The sequence below is a fragment of the Malaclemys terrapin genome, chromosome 2, assembly GCF_027887155.1.
Source record: "Malaclemys terrapin pileata isolate rMalTer1 chromosome 2, rMalTer1.hap1, whole genome shotgun sequence".
Lineage (NCBI taxonomy): Eukaryota > Metazoa > Chordata > Testudines > Emydidae > Malaclemys > Malaclemys terrapin.
Window position 1 is genome coordinate 145,979,153 of NC_071506.1, and position 7,191 is coordinate 145,986,343.

Consider the following 7,191-nt stretch of genomic DNA (forward strand, 5'->3'; position numbering starts at 1 on the left):
CTGCAGCTCATGTGATGCCTCCAGTAGGAAAAATAATTAATCTCACAAGAAGTTGCTGTTTTTCACATCACAATATCTGTCATGTTACTTCCTTTTAAATATGGACTGAGATTTATTTATTTATTTGCACTCTGCACTGTCTTGAATTTGGTTTACACAAATTTCCATTTATTAAAATGAGTCTTGTTTGAGCAACAGCAGTATCAACTTCTGAAAACATCATGGCTTTGCAGTCATATAAATTCACAACATCCAAGCTTATTGGATCTTGGATTCCTTCTGAGACCAGGATCCAGCCTAGAATGACTTTTTTATGAGCTAAGTTGTAAACCTTTGAAAAGTGAGGGAGGTATATGATTTAAATGGTATCAGACCTCTTACTATAGCAGAACTACTAAGCCCTTCTAAAAAACTCCCAATCTGCTAATTTATAGGAAATATATTTTTATGCTTGCATTATTTAAATCAACACCTTTTCTGGGATAATTACTAGTCATCTCTTCAATGTCTTATTCTCTAACATCGAGTTAACTAAATAAGGGATAGCAGTTTGAAATCCATTTCTTTTCAATTTCCTGTAGAATATTAAACAGCTATCATGGAAATGGAACATCAGGCTTGAACATAGCAGCAAATATAACACAGTTTTATTACTGTCTACAAACTTATTTGTATGCTTAACAGTATTGTAAAAGGTATTATTATTAACTCTCCCATTCGAATGTGCGAAAGTATTAGTTGATACCAATGAAAACCATAATAATAGAATTTTAAATGTCATAAGATTAATTTAATCTACAACTCATAAACCCACTACACTTTCCCCCTCAGTGTCTGCACTGAGTAATTAAATTTTACAGCTTTTTTCTCAGTAGCATCTGTTTCATATTTTTGCCCTGTTAAGCTATCAATTTTTTGGCAGTATAACAACCCTGAGTCAATAGCTGCTGTTTGCTGTGATATTATTGACTCAATAGTCAGTTCCTTGTTTGTTTGTTTGTTTGTATAATGCATATGTTTCATACATGTGATCATTTCTAATTAACATGGTATATTCATAAACATATATGGTGTTCATCTCCCCAGACAGTTGATCTAATGATATCCCTTCTGTGGAGATCTAAGAAATGTTGTTACACTGATGTAACTAGATTTATCTATAAAATGTAAAAACAGTCCAATATTGCTTCCACATCTTCTAATGTATTTGCAGCTTGATCACTGCTTTAAATTCTAGCAAGCGTACCTAGCTGTACCACTTTAAAAGTCATGGTAAACTTTTCTCCATTTATAGCAATAGAAACTTGCTTGATTGAATAACCTGAAATAGTAAAAATATACTAGGGTTACCATATTGGAGCCCCTGAAAAAGAGGACACTCCAAGGGGCCCCAGCCCTGCCCCAACTCCGCCCCAGCCCCGGTCCCAGCGGCTCCAGCTCGGCTCGGGCCCCGGTTCCAGCCGAGCACCCCCGGCTCAGCCCCGGCCAGCGGCCGAGCACCCCCGGCCCCACCGGCCCCGGCCAAGCGGCTCCGGCCCGGGCCCTGGCCGAGCGGCGACGGCCGGCAGCATCCCAGGTCGCAGCCACCTCCTCCCAGGCTCCGGCTGCTGCTGCGCTGGGGAGAGCTGCGGGATCTGGGAAAGTTGAACCCTGAGGAGGAGGTGGTCCCCTTACCATGCCTCCCTATTTTCCCGGACATGTTCGGCTTTTTGGAAATTCCTCCTGGACAGGGATTTGAGGACCAAAAAGCCGGACATGTACGGGAAAATCCGGACGTATGGTAACCCTAAAATATACCAAATTGTATGACAGATGCACAAGTGATTTTGAGATATGTGTCTTATGAGCACAGACATATCTCATCACTCACAATAACAATTTCATCATCTCATAAAGGATATATGGAACAAATATACCTTGAATGATCCATAACTAATGATTCCTTCTAGCACTCAATAAAATTAGAAAAGTATCCATGTCTGTTTATCTCAAAATAGGATCCACCTAAGTAAAGATGATAAGAAAATGGTTCATATCATGTGAGACACTTTGTATAAGGGCTCACAGATTAACCTAGTTCAAGAGTTTCTCTCCCCAAGAACAGAAACTATACAAACTAAAATGGCTAAACAAGAGTATTGTTAATCACTTAGTCAAGAATCTCTTATAATATGCATATGGATAAAACATCTTTCTCCCTCCCGACCTAGCTAAAAAAGAACTCTGAGGCTTTGTGCCGCTGCAGCTGTGCCACTAGAAGGTGCACAGTGTGACTGCTGTCTGTTGGCAGAAGAGAGCTCTCTCGCTGACAAAAAACTTCCACCCCCAATGAGTGGTGGTAGCTTTGTCTACAGGAGTGTGCTCCTGCTGACAAAGCGCTGTTCACACCAGCACTTTTCGTTGACAAAACTTTTGTATTTCGGAGTGTGTGTGTGTGTGTGTGTGTGTGTGGTGTGTGTGTGTGTGTTTAACACCTCTGAATGACAAAAGTTTTGTTGTTCATTTGTCAGTGTAGCCAAAGCCCAAGTTACCAAGAAAAGATCACACCCTGCTTTCCTATGCAAAGTGGACCATTGCACATTGAGTGGTTGAAGAGATGGGGAAGCTGCAAATTTAGGAGACTAGAAATGTGACTTTAAGATTGAACTGCCTGTTACGCCAAGAAATCCAAACCACATGTTTTCACCTCAAAGTATAAACTATATATTGTTTTCTTTGTAAATCAAATATTCCAAAGATAGTATCTCTTTCACCCCAAATTAGAAGCTGACCATTTTTTTGCTGGGGTGTCAGATCTACATCATTCTATATGTGGAAAATCTCTCTTGTTCTAATGTAAGGCTTAAATAATGTGAAATGATTATGTACAATCAAAGAATATGTGGAATATGTCCAAATTTAGAAGAGTATAAGGGATTTTGTTAATTTGCATTGTACATAACTGTTGCACTCTAGAAGCAATAGGAATTGTCTGGAACAAGGAAGGAGGAATGTTAAAAGATATAAACCAGTGCATAATTTTGAAATAGTAAGAGAAATTGTTTTAAAGGGGAATCTCAATTGATAGTAGAGGCTAATAATGAAATACAATCCTTGAAATGAATTAAAATTAATTAGTTACTCTGAAACTTAAAATTAAAAAGCCTCCGATAAGAAGAGGATTAAAGAAAATTATACACTACTGCCATCTATTGGATACCAATGGAAGCAGCAGAGAAACTAAGCTGAAACCTGAACACGCACTCGGCATGTGTCCAATAGGAATCAGAGGGTGGCTCCCTCCAATGAGCCCTGAACCTAAGGTATATAAAACTGAGGTCACCATATGCTCAAGAGAATTGACTAAATCCAACACAAGAAGCTGAAGAATCCTAAGTGTGACCAATGCCTGGACCAGCACTCTGCAAAGGACTCTCCCTCATCCCAACTCTGCAAGGATAAGAAAAAGTGGTGGGATTTAATCTCGGAGACTGCATTTCCCCTTCTATTCATTAATATAGTATATAACTGTAGGTTATTTTAATATAAATAACTGTCGGTTATCTTGCTGGTAACTTGAGGTCTCTCTTGTAACCATTTTTTTAGATTTTAATTCCTTTTTTTGTGAGTCAAGGCAAATTGTCCCATGAGAGATTGAATTGAATTGTTTTAAGAAATTGCTTATAATATTCTAATCTTGTCCCTTTTGGACCAATCCATTCAAACTGTACTAACCACATTCTTCAAAGTGCCTTAAAGACAAGTGCATCCTTGAAAGTGTGATAAATGTGTTAGGAAGTGAGAATTTATTATTATAAATACATGTAATGCGAAATCTTGGTAATTTGCCTTGTTCCTTGCTTGCTTTGGCAGGACATATATACTAAAATTGGAATGATACAGAGAAGATTAGCATGGCCCCTGTGCAATGATGACACGCAAATTCATGAAGTGTTTCCATACTTTTTTATATAACTGCTGCGACTCTAGTCCGTGATAATTGCTTGCAAGGCTGAATTGTGTATGTAGTTCACACCTAGGACATTGGTTGTATCTGCATTTGAGTGGTGAATGGTTGATTGTATACTAATGTGTTTCTGGTGAATTAATAATATGTTGGTCGGTTAAGAACAGGTAAGTGTCCTGATTTGAAAATATTGTTCAAGTTATAAATTGACCTGAAAAGAACCCAGAACCAAACTGAGCTTTTAAAAAGTCTTTTTTAATTAATCTAGATATGCAAGCTAGGTGAGATTAACTGAAGTCACAAACAGGAATGATTACACATAACAAAAATCCCATCAAAACCAGAAGTGAAAGAGAACACTTAGACAAAACAAATCTCAATATTTGTGGAAAATCTCATCGTACTAGATAGCATTATGTCAAAATTGTCATCACCTCAATTTTGAAGAAGCACTGAAAGTTATTAAAACATCTCCAAAAGGAGATAGATACTGAATGGAACAAGGATATGAATGCATTACATTTTTATGTATGTGTTATGAATTCCACATTTGGTAGAAGGAAAATCTATGGACCAGGTTCTGCCTAATTTCCCACAGGAGAGCAAGGGAAAGAGGAGAGCATACAAGGGTACTACAGCTAAGGGTACATCTACACTACAAAATTAGGTCGAATTTATAGAAGCCGGTTTTATAGATAACGGTTTTATACAGTCAATTGTGTGTGTCCCCACATAAAATGCTCTAAGTGCATGAAGTCGGCGGACCGCGTCCACAGTACCAAGGCTAGCATCGACTTCCGGAGCGTTGCACTGTGGGTAACTATCCCACAGTTCCCGCAGTCTCCACCGCCCATTGGAATTCTGGGTTGAGATCCCAATGCCTGATGATGCAAAACAGTGTCGCGGGGGGTTCTGGGTACATGTCGTCAGGCCCCTCCCCCTCCATCAGAGCAATGGCAGACAATCGATTCACGCCTTTTTACCTGGGTTACCTGTGCAGACAACATACCACGGCAAGCATGGAGCCCGCTCATCTCAGCTCAGCTCAGCTCACCGTCACCATATGTCATCTGGTGCCAGCAGACATGGTACTGAATTGCTACACAGCAGCAGCTAATTGCCTTTTGGCAGTAGACGGTGCAGTATGACTGGTAGCCTTCATCGGCTATCTGGGTGCTGGCAGACGTGGGGCTGCATTGCTACACAGCAACAGCCCCTTGCCTTTTGGCAGTAGATGGTGTATTACAACTGGTATCCATCATCGTTGCATTCCAGTTCAATCAGAGGCACCTGGGCAGACATTCTTTGTCTCCTGGAGACTCAGTCCTATTGAACCGTCTTGACGATGATGGCTAGCAGTTGTAGTACAGTATCTTCTGCCAAGCACCCAGAAGATGCCGAGGGCTATCAGTCATGCTGCACCTTCTGCTGCCAGCTTAAGATGTAAAAAATAGATGTATTCATTTGCTTCCCCCGTCCTCCGTGAATTCAATGGCCTGCTAAACCAAGGGGTTTGAGTTCAATCTTTGCGGGGGGCATTCTATGTGAGAGTTGTTTGTGTTTCTCCCTGATGCACAGCCACCTTTCTTGATTTTAATTCCCTGTACCTGTACGTCATATCATCAGTCGCCCCTCCCTCCCTCCCTCCATCAGTTTCACACCTTTTTTCAGACCAGACGCCATAGCACTGGGATCATGGAGCCCGCTCAGATCACCGCGGCAATTATGAGCACTATGAACACCACGCGCATTGTCCTGGAGTATATGCAGAGCCAGGACATGCCAAAGCAAAACCAGGACCAGCTGAGGAGGCAATTGCAGACCTCTCACAAAGTACGGGCCCCAGCAATGTGCAAATCATGGTGTTAGTGTGGCAGGTTCATGGCGTGGAATGCCAATTCTGGGCCCGGGAAACAAGCACAGACTGATGGGACCGCATTGTGTTGCAGGTGTGGGATGATTCCCAGTGGCTGCGAAACTTTCACATGCGTAAGGGCACTTTCATGGAACTTTGTGACTTGCTTTCCCCTGCCCTGAAGCACCAGAATACCAGGATGAGAGCAGCCCTCACAGTTGAGAAGCGAGTGGCAATAGCCCTGTGGAAGCTTGCAACGCCAGACAGCTACCGGTCAGTCGGGAATCAATTTGGAGTGGGCAAATCTACTGTGGGGGCTGCTGTGATCCAAGTAGCCAACGCAATCAAAGACCTGCTGATATCAAGGGTAGTGACTCTGGGAAATGTGCAGGTCATAGTGGATGGCTTTGCTGCAATGGGATTCCCAAACTATGGTGGGGCGATAGACGGAACCCATATCCCTATCTTGGCACCGGAGCACCCACCAAGCCACCGAGTACATAAACCACAAGGGGTACTTTTCAATGCTGCTGCAAGCCCTGGTGGATCACAAGGGATGTTTCACCAACATCAGTGTGGGATGGCCAGGAAAGGTACATGATGCTCGCATCTTCAGGCACTCTGGTATGTTTCAATAGCTGGAGGAAGGGACTTTCTTCCTGGACCAGAAAATAACCGTTGGGGATGTTGAAATGCCTATCATTATCCTTGGGGACCCAGCCTACCCCTTAATGCCATGGCTCATGAAGCCGTACACAGGCAGCCTGGACAGTAGTCAGGACCTGTTCAACTATAGGCTGAGCAAGTGCTGAATGGTGGTAGAATGTGCATTTGGACATTTAAAAGCGCGCTGGCGCAGCTTACTGACTCAGATAGACTTCAGCAAAACCAATATCCCCATTGTTATTGCTGCTTGCTGTGCACTCCACAATATCTGTGAGAGTAAGGGGGAGACATTTATGGCAGGGTGGGAGGTTGAGGCAAATTGCCTGGCCGCAGCCAGACACCAGGGCAGTTAGAAGAGTACGTCAGGGCATGGTGCGCATCAGAGAAGCTTTGAAAACCAGTTTTGTGACTGGCCAGGCTACGGTGTGAAACTTCTGTTTGTTTTTCCTTGATGAACCATCCCCCTCCCCCGCGGTTCACTCTACTTCCCTGTAAACCAACCACCCCACCCTCCCCTCCCCCCTTCGAACACCGCTTGCAGAGGCAATAAAGTCATTGTTACTTCTCATTCATGCATTCTTTGTTAATTCATCACACAACTAGGGGGATAATTGCCAAGGTAGCCTGGGATGGGTTGGGGAGGAGGGAAGGAAAAGGACACACTGCAGTTTAAAACTTTAAAACTTTAACACTTATTGAAGGCCAGCCTTCCGATGCTCGGACA

The 7,191-nt window shown here is 42.6% G+C and overlaps 1 non-coding gene across 1 annotated transcript; it reads left to right on the forward strand.

Moving 5' to 3' along the window:
- Positions 1-3,840: 3,840 nt before the first annotated feature.
- On the forward strand, positions 3,841-3,945 carry LOC128833268 (U6 spliceosomal RNA). The gene has a single exon (XR_008444163.1). It is a non-coding gene; the product is annotated as a U6 spliceosomal RNA (small nuclear RNA).
- Positions 3,946-7,191: the final 3,246 nt, after the last annotated feature.